This window comes from Oryctolagus cuniculus, chromosome 6, assembly GCF_964237555.1.
Source record: "Oryctolagus cuniculus chromosome 6, mOryCun1.1, whole genome shotgun sequence".
NCBI classification, from domain to species: domain Eukaryota; kingdom Metazoa; phylum Chordata; class Mammalia; order Lagomorpha; family Leporidae; genus Oryctolagus; species Oryctolagus cuniculus.
Window position 1 is genome coordinate 74,925,352 of NC_091437.1, and position 14,328 is coordinate 74,939,679.

Below are 14,328 nucleotides of genomic sequence, written 5' to 3' on the forward strand. Positions count from 1 at the left end.
CCATTAAACAAGAAACAGAAATCAAAGGATATAAGTTGTAAAGGAGGAAATTAAATTATACCTGTTTGCTGATGGCATAATTTATATATATATAATATATATATATATAAATACACACCATAAGACCAAACGACTATACTAACAGACTTTTGGAACTCATAAGAGAGTTTGGTAAAGTTGCAGGATATAGAAGCAACACACAAAATTCAATAAACTTTGTGTACATAGGCAATACCATGGAGGAAAAAGAACTTGTTAGACCAGTCCAATTAGCAATAGATAAAACTAATGTAAATACCTTGAAATAAATTTAACCATGAAAGTGAAAGATGTAAGATGAAAATTACCAAACATTAAAGAAATAGAAAAAGACACATCAAATGGAAAAATCTTCCATATTAGTGGAATGAAAGAATTAATATCATCAGAATATCTATACTACCAAGCAATTTACAGATTCTGTGTGATCTCAATCAAAACACCAATGACATTCTTCTCAGATCAAAAAACAAATGATGCTAAGCTTCATATTAACACAAGAGATTCTTAATAGCTAAAGTAATGTTAAATAACAAAAACAAAACTGAAGGCCTCAGAGACTTCAAGACTTCAAGACATGCTACCCAGGGCTGGTGCTGTGGTGCATGCAGTAGGTTAATCCTCTGCCTGTGGTGCCAGCATCCCATATGGGCACCAGTTCTAGACCCGTACCTTACAACTTACACAAAAATAAATGCACAATGGATCAAGGATCTAAATCTTGACCTATACCATCAAATTATTAGAGGTGGTAACTAACAGAATACACAAATGTAATTTATTGGAGTGAAATTGACATTTTGAGTTTTAAGTTTTGATTATTGTTTGTCGCTTGTGTTTACTGCTGAGAAACAATATTTTTCTTCTTAGTATTTATTGAATTTTTTACTTTGTGGAAGGTTAAGCTTTTGATATAAAATAAATAGAAAGAATGCCACTGTAAAAAAATAAAAGAAACAATAAGAAAAAAGGAGGAGGGAGGGTATGAACATAGGTGGAAGGAATGGCAGGGTGGGAAGTATCACTAAGCTACTAAACGGTATATATGAAATAAAAGAAATTTGTTCACCTTAGATAAATAAAAACTATATTGAAAATAAAAATGGTCCAATAATCAGAAAAAAACCACAATTTTTGATCAAAGACAACTGAGAATGTTGTTTTCTCATTTTTTTTTGCTTTATCAGAAAAGCATGAACTTCAACATCATCAACTTTTATGCAAAAATACCAGTTCCTTCCTCTTTATGTAGTCTAAACTTTAATTTCCTGTTCACAAACTGGCACTAGTTAACCTTAAGTCACAATGAGAGTGAAATCAGAATCTTTTCAAATTCAGTCCCTTAAATGATACCATGATGTGCACAATTTCGCCTATTTCCAGCTGTGTTCTAAATAAAATTTTTTAATCATAAGCCATCAGTGAATGGCCATATATATTTATTTATTGTATGCATCTTTGCTCATGGAGTGATCATGTGAAATTCCGAAGGATAGTTGTTTAGGGATAGGCCAATGTCAATGGAACTAGACATGAATTAAAATAAATGTCCAGCGGTGACTAGATCTTAAGCAGCTTACAGATATACATGATAAATTTAAGTCTTCAATTTGTAGGGGTTCTCTTTTCTGTTATAAGAATAGAATAATATCATGTGTACATACATCTACACATGTAATACATAATAAATTGACATATTTTATTCCAATCAATGATATGCATAAGGTTCACAGAGAAGAATTAACAATAAAGGAGGTTCTTTTACTTTTTCTAGGGGGTAATCTAATGTAATGTCAAGTGAAATTCTCTCAGTTCATAAGTCAGAATTAATTTTAGTATTGTAGTGGAAAAGAATGAATGCGAGAAATTGATACCTGAAATGTTTGCCATTTCACCTGCTTCCTCTGTTGTCTTTTACAGATGAGGAAACTGTGTGTGTTTGTGTGTATGTGTGTACTGTGTAGGAATCATACATTTAATACATAGAGATCTGATATCTTACATGGCAAGTGCAAGTTGAAAAATTAAATATTTTTTCCATAAAGATGATGTTTTTGAGAAGTTAAGAAACTTCTATTATGTCTGACATGTTGAAAAGATTCACTAAAGCTTGTAGGTGAATTTAAAGTTGTAACACAATAAGGACTAGCAGAGAGGAGAGCTACCAAAAGCGAACATAAGGCTGTAATCAGAGGTTGCAGAGTGTGGTTCTGATAGGCAAGCATGTCACTTAACAGACTTTTTCTTTCCTTTTATAGCCACTGACATGTCTGTCCTCATATGTACTCTCTGATGCTACCTTGTTTTCTGCATCTTTTTTTTTTTTTTTTTTTGCTTATACACCAAAAGGTGCATGTCAGACTTGTAGGCGTGAAGGAAAAAAAGTTAGAAAAAGTAAAGCTAAATGATTTTGGAGACAGTCATTTAAATCAGAATAAAAACAAGCACACATTCTGGCACTGTATGAAACACAGATTTTTGACAATCGAATTTTTACTTTTTGCATGTTTAAAATTTATTTCAGCAAATCATTCAAGAGGGAGTTCAATAAAATAGCTTACTTAGTCTTAGAAGATTAGTCAACAGAAGTTAGAGTTTTTTAAGCAAATCTGATATTGGACATTATCAGCTGATTGTTATTTGCACACAACACATCTGCAGTGGTGTTCACTGAACAAGGTGTAATAAAATGGGAATTTTTATTGCATAGTTTAGAGACATTGTTGATTCAACTGTCCCTGCCAGCCTGTCCCCTCTATTTTGCTTTTCTTCCTGACAGGAATATCCACAATTCTTCAGTGCCACCAGCCTCACAGCTACAGGCACTGTCTAGGGACCTCCCCCAAACATACCTGCCTTCCCTGTCCCAGTGCCTAGGGCTGGACTTCCACGTATCCTTCATCATGTCCACAGTGCCATGGGCTGACCACAGGCTCAACAGGAATGTAGGGCAGTTACTCCCTATGGGACATACTTTGTCCAGGAAAAATAGGACTGAGAGGAAGCTAGCAAAAAAAAAAAAAAAAAAAAAAATGGCTTGCTTTGCTCAATAGATGAACAATTTAGATTTGGAAACGCAATGGTTATTTGAAGGTCCCCGAGGCCTATCATATCAAACTTGACTGAACTACCAACAGTGTTTGTTGAGAAACTGAGGCAGTGACAAAGCATCTCACCACCTCATATAAGAGGAACTACAAAAATCTGAAACAATGGAATTAAAAGATAAGCTTTCTGGGGATGCAAAAAATAAAAAATAATTCTTGCATAATTTTTATGTAATAGTCCTTTTGTTAACTTTTCTGAAGTCTCCACACATTGTTCTTGGTTGCACTGTCTTGCTTCTCCTTACTTTGGGACTAAACATGCCTTATCCATAAATTTTTAACATGTGTGACTTTGCCTCAAACTGGAGAAGCAGGATGAAAGTAGTACATTTTACCTCTAAATGTTTACTACAATTTACTTCCTAGGTGTTGACATGTTATAGATAAGTAAATAAATCCATCTAAAGAGGTAGAATGGTAGAAGTAAAGGCCATTAGGGAATTATCCAAAGAATCATTTTGAGTTTGCAGGTGTTCAACTGACTATCTTTCAGAACACACTTCATTCTAAAATGGAGCTTTGACACTAAGGACACCAGACTCAGGAGCAGAGACATCTATAGCCATTATCTGAAAGTCTATCCTGATTTCTTAGGTATAAATGCCATGCATTGACTTTATTTAGTATTCTGGCTCATAATTTAGCAATGGAAAACTACTTTCTTCACCCATGATTCTGACTAATACCAATGTATAAACAACTTTGGTCATTGCCTGAAGCCCACTGTGACTGCATGGTGCTAGCACATCTACCCTTGTAGCCAATTTTGCCTTCTTATATCTCTGTCTATATTGAATTGTTGTAACACACAAAGATTTCCAAATTTGTGCTGCATGTTTGTCTTAACAACTAACTCACTTGATTTTTTTTCCTTTTTATCCAAGAGGCAGAGAGACAAAGATAGACAGTGACAGCCAGAGACAGAAACAGAGAGCTAGAAACTCTGTATCCTCAGCCTCAGTTGATGTCTGATGTATATTTGTTTCTGATATTTAGTGAATTCATGAAAAAGTGATTTGGCATTGAACATACAAATATAGATATTTGTGAATAGTTGCTACCTTTCAGATTTCAAGCAGAGTAATAAATGCACATGTGTTCATAACAATCTTAGACACGATGGTTGAAACTGAAAAACTGAAGCATTCTTGTACCAGGGAAACTAAAGTTTAAGAAAGCTCACTCAGGGGTGGATGTTGTGACACAGCTTGTTAAGCTGCCACCTGGGACACCTACATCCCGTGTGAGAGTGCATGGTTTGAGTCCTGGCTACTTTGTACTTCTGATTAGCTTTCTGCTAATACACTCTGACTGGCAGCAGATGATGACTCAAGTACTTGGCCCCGGCTACCTACCTGGAAGACCCAGATGTATTTCTGGGCTCCTAGCCTCTGTCTAGCTCAGCCCTGGTGGTTGAGAGTTTTTGGGAAGTGAACTAGCCAATCAGATATCTTTCTATCAATTCTCTCTTCCTCTACATTTCAAGTAGATGAAAGCAAAGAAAGATGAAAGATGAAGAGAGAGAGAGGAAGAGAGAAAGAAAGAAACAGAGAGAGAGAGAGAGAGAGAGAGAGAGAGGAAGGGAGGGAGGGAGGGAGGGAGGGAGAGAAAGAGTAAGAAAGTCTTAGGATACAATACCTAATCATCTTGAGGCACTCATTTACTGGCAATGTTTTTAAAAGTAACAAGGCAGGCTTTTAAACTTTTATACATGGACGTGGAGATAACTGAAGTAAAGGATACAGCAAAAGCTACATGAAAAACAGGAGCTGAAATGTGAGCTCTAGAAGCAGAAACAATTTTTCGTCTCCCTTGCAGAGGGAGAAGAAAGAGCTTTACCAGCAGCTGCAGAATGAATACGTTGTCAGAATGTGCCCACACACAGTATCATCAGTTGCCAGGCAGATTTATAGCCACAGAGTAATGATCTCTCTAGATTCTCACACATCTGTTAAATAACATTGATCATAAATCTAAAGAAATTGGAGAAATATTTCTTGCTTCTGTAAGACTGATTTTCTTGGTTTAATCTTCAAAATTGTTTTTATATGGAAAAGATGAATTATTAAGCAGGGTCCATATCAATCACACGGAAAGCACACTCCCTAGTCAGCACATTCACTTGTCTATAGAATAAAAAATTTAAAAAAACTATAGAACTAGGTTAAATTTTTTAACATGTAATATCACAAAGGGACCAATCTTGAAAAGAATGCCATTTAAATTGGGCAAAGAACAATATTTAAAAGGAATATTTGAATATCCTATTACATATCTCTGCTACTCTAAAGAAATCATGGTATCACTTCTGTATACAAATATTGTTGATGAAAGCTAACACAAAAAAATCAACATTTTACAAAACAGGGAGATATTTCAAACAAATGTATACTTTCCTATTCAAAAACTACATTTCATAAATTAATTCCAAGCATTTATTACAATCGAAAAATAAGCATTTATTAAAATCAGTAGCATAATTATTACAAAAATTAATGGATCTCTAATAATAAATATTTCTTTAAGAGGTTTTCCTTATTGACATTCAATGAATTGAATTTCAATGAAAAAAAGATCAAATATTTAGTTTTTTCTCATAAAGCTTAGCCAAGATGAATATTATTCCTTAACATGTATGTAGAAGGTCTCAGCAAATATTCAATTTTCACAATATAACCTGTAAATGTTGAGTAATTTGTAAAAGAATGGAATTTAATTTTTGTTTTAGTTCTCAAATACAAGAAATATTATCTGAAAAGTATTTTATAAGCATCTCATAACTTCATAGTTTTCCCCAATAATTTTAAAAGGGAACACTCAAAATTCAAATGGAATTTCCCAATAAAATGTCTCCACATGAAAAGAAAGTATATATTGAATTTAGCTCAATAAGAGAAGAGTATATTTCCTGCATATAATTGATTTTTAATTGTTTCTTTCTATGAAAGACTCCATCAATACTAGTGATTCCTGCAAGAAAATGCTTAATAAAATAAAACAAGCTTATTCGTAAAATTGTTTAACATCTAGATGACATGCAACAAGTACTACTGCCAATATTAAGTTATAAGACTTTAAAAATAATTTTCTTTATTATTATATTTTTCCAAAATGCAAAATTTATTCTTGTTTTTGAGTATTTCCTTTTTCTTTGCATAAAAACACAATCAAATTTCCACTTGGAAATGGTTCTGTATGTTTCGGGACTTTTGTGTCTTTTGAGCATGTTGTTTCTAGAAACTAAAGCACAAAACACCATTCACTGACAGTTGGACAAAGATTTTTAAAATTTCTGCTGCAGCTTCCTAACCTGAGGAAGGAAGAGAGGGGTGTGTGTGTTGGGGCTGTGGAGGATGGTAAAGGCCATAGGGTATGAGACTGAATTGAAATTCAGGAACAAAGGATAATTCTGATTTTCTCTCTCTTTTGGGCAATGACCTAGAATGGCTGAGGCTTAGGTCCTTGTTCCATCAGTCCTGACTCTGAGTATAGATAAAGAGACAGGGAGCTGATTTCGTTCTGGCTGCTTCCTGCTGATATTAAGCATAGATGTGGGGTGAGGATCTGAGCAAAGACCTATTCTCAGAATTGGATTGATTGAAGAAGAGCAGTCTTGTGTTACTCCTGCGAAATGGCTTGAGATATAGTAGTCATTCGTTCTTGCAAGAACCTTAGGAATAAGTTAATCATACATGATAGACATAGAAACACCATGATTATGAGGATAAAAGGAGATTAGAGACATTGCTCATGGCAAAAAAGACAGCCAAAATGAGACAAAGTTGGAATTATTTTGAGAAATCTGTGGAATTCAGGAATTATCAGGGACATGGAACAATTCTTCTGGTATTGCAGGGAGGCATGTAAACCTCAGAGCATATTTCAGTAAGAAAAGAGAAAGTGAGAGGAGGAGGAATAGCTTCAGAATTTTGTAAGGAAGGGAAGTTAGGTGAAAGAAGAGGCCTTCCATAGAGCATTTTGAAAGGGCTAAGCATTAATGGCTTCTGGGTAAGAGATCTAATTCTTAACTCTGCTAAAGGTAGGAGTTTTTCCCAGTCTAGTGGACCTGGGTGAAGAGTCTAGTTAGAGACTGTTTTAAAATTCCATTCATTAGCCCTACTTTTCCTGAAGAGGGGCATGATAGGGAATGTGGAAATGCCATGAGATATGAAGAGAGGTAGATATTATTTGAGTAACTAACTTGAGAGGTAAACTCTGGTATGTTGTCTGATTGAATGGAAGCCAATAATTCAAATATTGGGATAATATCATTTAGTAGTATGGTGGAAACAGTGGAAGCTCTTTTATTAGTGGTAGGGAAAGCTTCTATCCCCCACCCACTTCCCCCGGAAAAGGTGTCCACCATAACCAGAAGGTAATGTGTTCACCTAACTGGTGGCGTATGGGTGAAGTGAATCTGCCAGTCCTCTCCTGGGAGCGCTCTACAGGCCTGGTGAGTGGGAAATGAGGGTTAGTGGCTTGACAGATACTACATGTCTGAGAATTTCTTGTATGGCAGGAGTTAGGTGTATGTGTGACCTCAGTAAGTGAAGAAGACAGTTTGGGTTGGAGTGACAGAATGGAGGTTTTCTAGAAAGTTTACTTGGATAGAAGAAGGGAATACTAGTTTTTCATCTAGCAACCACCATGAGTCCTTCCTACATACCCCTTGTTGTTGAAACTGAGAGATTGCTAAGTCCGAATATACAGGAACTAAGTTAAACAGCAAAGATGAGATAATTTCCCTACTAGCTGCTGCGTTAGCTGTCAGATCAGCCTGGTTTTAACTTCAGATAGGTATTGTTTACCTTTCTGGTAGCCTTTGCTGTGAGTAATAGTGGCTTTTGTTGGCAGCTGGGCTCAACAAGAAGAGATTTAATCAGCTCTTCTTTATCATTTATTATAGGGGTCCCTCAAGCTGTCAGAAACCCCTTTCTTGTCATATCTGGGTATTGGAATGTATGATGCTGTAGGCATATTAAGAATCTGGGTTTATATTAACTGTCTTTTCTTTGGCTAAGGTGAAGGATTAAATCAAAGCTAACAATTTGACCTGTTGAGTTAGTGCCTTGAGGTAGGGCCCTAGCTTCTGTGACCCTATGGGGGAAAGAAGAAGGGGTATCACCATAGTAATCATCAGAGTACTCCTCGATTATTGGCTATCCAGTGGAAAACGGAAGAGTTTCAGAAGCACTGCCATCAATGAACCAATACGGGGCTTTGGGAATAAGAGTGTCTGTGAGGTGGCGAAATGCATTCAGGGAAAGATCAAGGAAGTCAGGGCAGGAATGGGGTTTGGGGATCAGAAAAGGGGGGGAGTAGCTGGGTTGAGAGAAGAGCAGTGATAAAAGGTAATGGTGAACTGGAGAAGGGAAGAGGGAAGGACTGTTTTTTTTTTTTTTTTTTTTTTTTTTTTTTCCACAGGTAGAGTTAGACAGTGAGGAGAGAGAGAGACACAGGGAAAGGTCTTCCTTCCGTTGGTTCACCCCCCCCAAATGGCCGCTACAGCCTGCATGAAGCCAGGAGCCAGGTGCTTTCTCCTGGTCTCCCGTGCAGGTGCAGGGCCCAAGGACCTGGGCCATCCTCCACTGCCTTCCTGGGCCACAGCAGAGAGCTGGACTGGAAGAGGAGCAACTGGGACAGAATCCGGCGCCCCAACCGGGACTAGAACCCGGTGTGCCAGAGCCACAGGCGGAGGATTAGCCAAGTGAGCCACGGCACCAGCCAAGGGAAGGACTTTGACACAAGATGGTGATATAGATTGAAAGGCCTGGTGGCTGAGGAGGTCTTGCAACCCGTGGGGTGACTAAATGTGTAAGGGTTGATAAAGGGTCAGCTTTTGAGCCTCAGATATGTCCTTGTTCCATCAAAAACAGTGGAAGATGACCCAAACGCCTGGGTGCCTGTACCCACATGAGAAACCCGGATGAAGTTCCTGGCTCCATGTCCCAGCCAAAGCTGTTGTGGCCATCTGGGGAGTAAAACAGCTGAAGAAAGATTTCTCTCTCTCTCTGTCTCTCTTTCTCTGTAACTCTGCCTTTCAAATAAATAAATCTTAAAAAAAAAACAGAAGCATAAACAATAACCAGCAGCAGAAAGGGTGCAGAGAATTCTTTGGTTTTAGAGCTCGGACTCAACCAGAGTTTGTTGAGGTAGAAGCAGCATCCCCATTGCCTCACCAGAAAGCAAACTGTGATTGACAATACGTGTTAAATAAATATGCGGGCACACAGCCAGGCTGAGCAAAGACAAAGTGAATAAAGCACAGTCTGTGTCCCTAAGGACTTTATGCAGTCAGTGAATACGCTCAGCAAGTGCAGCAAGCGAAGAACAGATAGACCCACAGGGAACCAAAGGGAAAGTCACCGTGAGGTTCTCCCGAGTTTTCAGAAAAGTTTTCATGGCAGATGCGGATCTTGATTCCAGCAGAGTGTAGGAGCACAGCTTTGGGTGTCAGACTCTTCCCGGCTGTGCCAATTTTGGGGTGAATTAAGGACTCTTCTCTGTGCACCTCCGTTAAACATTGAAAATATAATAAATTCTTACCAGACGAACAAGTAAGAGGAGGAGAAAGAGCAAATGAGGGAAGGAGGGTGAGAGGCAGAGGGAGTGTTGGGGGTGGCGTGTAGGGTGAGACATCTGGCCTGTCTCTCCCTGCAGACAGAGGGGCAGAGCAGGGACTTGAGAGAGGCAGCGAGCACTCTGTGAAGGAAAGTCGTTTTGTTCTTTTCTTCCTCAAGTAATGGGTGGCAATTCATTAACTTAATAAAAATAGACATTGCGGATTTTCTCTTCTGAAGTGCTACCCTAGAAGCATGTGTGCACCTATGAAAGAAGGACAGACCTAGAATACTATTTTTAATTCTCTATCTTTTATGAAGAACACGTGAAATGCTGGGGACGTGTGCCTTCACTTGTGATACCCATGATAAATGATAAAGCAGATGACCGTGTGCTAAAATGTTCTCTTTAATTGGACAGATACAAGTCACTGCCAGAAGTCAGGAAAAGCAAATGTCAGGAAATTCTATTGCAAAGTTTATACTCAAAATTTAACCGGATAATCCCTATGTTCCTGCCTCTTATGAATATCCTTAATTAAAACAGAAACCAATTAAAATCTCATTGAATTTAACCTTCTGTTTCCAATAAAACAGTGATCTTGTTGATTCTTACTATCTCAGAAAGTTCTCATTTTAAATTCAACCACTCTAGGTAAACACACGAATTCTAGTGTGTTTCTTCCCATTACTTTCACTTTCTCCTTGTGTGTATCTGCGTATGTAGAGATAATTCTGAGAAAGACCCAATGAGTTGGTCATTGCCTTATCACAATTGCAGCACAAAGCAAAAATAAGTTGACATTGATTTTCAAATGTTTCAATTTCATACCTTATTTATATAAACCATTATATCCCTGGATTAAATAAGAACTTAATGCTACTTAGATTTTATTTTCATTGTGTTGGTCAAACTATCTTGAATTTAGATGTCTTCTTTCACAATGCACATGTGGTCTTCAGCCAATTCGTATGTTTGTGAGCATCTGTAGCACAATCATTGTTGGAGAGGCATAGGCGCTCTCACTCATCATATCTGAAGAAAGCTGTTCATAATATATATTTTACTACTGTGTGCAAGTGGGACAAGTTAAATATGTTCGTGCTGCCTAGGGATTAATTTTCTTTGCTGGAAGCATTTATAAATGCTATCGAAGTGTCTATAAATCCCCCAGAACTGCAAGGAACACATTGAACATTTTGTTCTACTCAGAGGTCACATGTGTATCATCAGGTCTGTAAAGGGGTTTATGATTTAGAAAGGTTAAACACTTTAATGTTAACAGAAGAAATTCTAATTCTATACTTCTGCTGAAAGGTGGAATGTTGACATTAATTATTTGGAAATATTCTGGCTGGGATAGTTTTTTTTTTTATTATTATCTCCCATTTGTTTCGGCTTTTAATCTTTTACTTACCAGTTTGCACTCATGGATACTATATATGGATGGACAGATAGATAGACAGATAGAGTTAGAGAATTGAGATTACAGAGATAGATATAGCATGGGCATAGACACAGATTTAGGGTTAGATAGTTAACTATGGAGTTGTTATTAAAGTTTCCTGAAAATTTATACAATATAATTGTCCCTTTTATAGCGCAGCTAGAGGGGCCGGCACTGTGATCCAGCAGGTTAAGCCACTGCTTGGTATGGTGGCACCCCATATCAGAGTGCCGATTTGAGTCCCAACAGCTTTGCTCCTGATCTAGTTGCCTGATGATGACATGTGGAGGCAGCAAATGATGGCACTATTGCTTTGGTCCCTGCCACCCATGAGGGAGACTCAAATGAGTTCTAGGCTCCTGTCTTTGGCATGGGTCTGCCTCTGCAGTTGCAGCCATTTGTGAAGTGAACCAGTAGATGAGAAATCTCTGTCCTTCCCCTTCCGTCTGTCACTCGTTCTTTAGATAAACAAATAAATCTTTAAAAATATATGTTCTTCTCTGTTTCCCCAATCTTTTGGCAATATATGATTAGAACCTGATATATTATGTTAAGGAAAACAATGGATGCTTGTGTTGTAATGGATGGATTCATAGTTGAGAAAATGATCCCATGAGTATAAAAAATACGTGGCCTGCACCTCGGCTTACTAGGCTAATCCTCCACCTGTGGCGCTGGCACCCAGGGTCCTAGTCCCAGTTGGGGTGCCGGATTCTGACCCGGTTGCTCCTCTTCCAGTCCAGCTCTCTGCTGTGGCCCGGGAGTGCAGTGGAGGATGGCCCAGGTCCTTGGACCCTGCACCCTCATGGGAGACCAGGAGGAAGCACCTGGCTCCTGGCTTCGGATCGGCGCAGCGTGCTGTCTTTAGCAGCCATTTGGGGGGTGGACCAACGGAAAAAGAAAGACCTTTCTCTCTGTCTCTCTGTCTCTCTGTCTCTCTGTCTCTTTCACACTCTAACTCTGCCTGTCAAAAAAAAAAAAGTGAAATGTCATTCAATATTTGTGTACTTCTTTTTTGTAAATGTCTTAGGAGGTCTCGTCCTGCGAGGTCCGCACAACTAGGGAGAGTGGGGCGACGATGTTCCTCCACAAGAAGCACTGGGGTCAGGCTTCAGTGAACATGTCTGCTTTAATAACAACCATCTACACTTTTTGAAGGGCAGGCAGAAAGGGCATAACTAATTCAGGGAAACATTAACTCCATAGGACAGAACCAACACTGGTGCCAATATTCCTCTCCAATCAGCTTGAAGGTCACGTAGCTAGGGTAGCTTTCCAGGTAGGGATTTTGGACATCTAGGAAACAGGAAATACTAAGAAATCAGAACACTGGATCTATCTTAAGATTAAACACATTTTTAAACAACTTATAACAGAAATTGTTAGTCCTGATAACATTTAATTAACATTGGTTCTTAAAATAGTTTAACTGGGAAATGTCTTTTGGAAGACATTAATTCTTCTTATTTGAAGGTAAGATGATTATCCCAAAATATTTTATTAAAATTATAAAGGTAAACCTGTAAATTTTAAGGTTATGGTGAGATTTTGAATAAGAGGCACACAATTTATTAGTAATTCCATTTTAAAGATTATTACTTTAGTAATTTACTTGCTATCATGAATGATTTGTTTTATCATTTTATCATAATTGTCATATGCCAGAAAAATATAAAAATGATCAAAGCCAATTCATGATTTTCCAAACACACGTATTTTTATGTACTAAATAATATTTTCTTAAGATTCTATTTAGTTGGCATGTCTTACTAATGACTTTGGTATTCTAGCTTTTTAATTATCTGAATACTTTAACTGTTTCGTGTTCTAACTTTTGTCCATTTAAGTCACTCCTCCATTTTTGGCTTATATTTGAGAGGTGGTAGGGAATATAATACAGTTATTTTTCCTAGTGTTATGAATGTTTAGACATTAAACTATTAAAGGATGAAGATGGTAAGATTCATCCTTTCTATGTTGATCCAGTAAATGAGTCAGCTAAGTATTAGGGAAAACTGTAACAATAACAGAAACAATAACAAATACAATATATCAACTCTACACATGTCAATAAAGAGTGATAAAGTAGTAAATACTTTCTGGGGAGAGAAAATGGACAACATCTCAATTACACAAACACAATTCCATAAACAAGATTTATTTAATCACCATGTATTGCACTGAGATACTGTTTTTTTTCTCTATTTGATGCTTATCCACATTGCAGACTTCCAAAAGTTCTAAAAAGATTATTCAGACTTTCAGATTTTAAAAAATCAAAAGTTAATAAATTAAATGATTCACCTTTGACTACAAGGGCCACAAAAATATTAGCTGATTTTTGTGAATCTTTATACCCATTCATAAGAACTAGCAAAAAGTGTGGTCCTACAAAGGATTCAATATGTATTTTGATTGATTCATGAAAGATGTTGAGGGATTAGCTTTTTTGACTATATTTCCAACATATTCTAATTTCAAAGCTTTAATAATTTTTGAGATTCTTTCTGCTGATCCTTCACCAAACTAAAAGTTATCTTGAAATGATTGCAACAATGTAAGAAGGCTATAGATTCTGTACATAATCTTGCTCTAGCCACCTACATATTATCAAATTTTCTTTTATTTTTACATTTTAAATAATAATTATTTTTGCCAGTAAATCTGAACTTGTAGATGAACCTTTTGATAATTCTTCAACTTTGTGCAAAGGAAACATAAAATTCCTTATTATTTAACATTTAACATTAAGACAAAGATGAACTAGAAACAAGAAAAATAAAATGAGTCAATTAGACAATTTATAACTGAAAATATTTTTAGTCTTGGATAGCTTTATGTCTTACACAGTTAGAATTGTTTAGGTTTATAAGACCAATACAAAGTAATAATTAGTTTTAATTAGAAAACCATGGCTAAACAAATATTTTGTGGAGAATGAAGTTATTTATGTAAACTATTCTTCATTTTCAGTTGGTTTTTAACACTTGTTTCTATGGCATACTACAGGGCAAATGCGTCCACTGAATATTTGTTTTAAATTCTCATAAGATGCTATTCATTAAATTGCCTTAAAGTAAATGTTACATTTATTTGGGATCCTGACTGAAAATATATCAATATGCATAGGTTGTACTTTAGTGTTTGAATATTCCATTTCCACTGTTCTCCTAA

General features: G+C 36.8%; 1 protein-coding gene across 7 annotated transcripts in view; it reads left to right on the forward strand.

Annotated features, from left to right (window-relative positions):
• The window catches only part of SNTG1 (syntrophin gamma 1), a 913,627-nt gene that overhangs the window by 721,145 nt on the left and 178,154 nt on the right, over positions 1-14,328 (forward strand). The window lies entirely within an intron of this gene.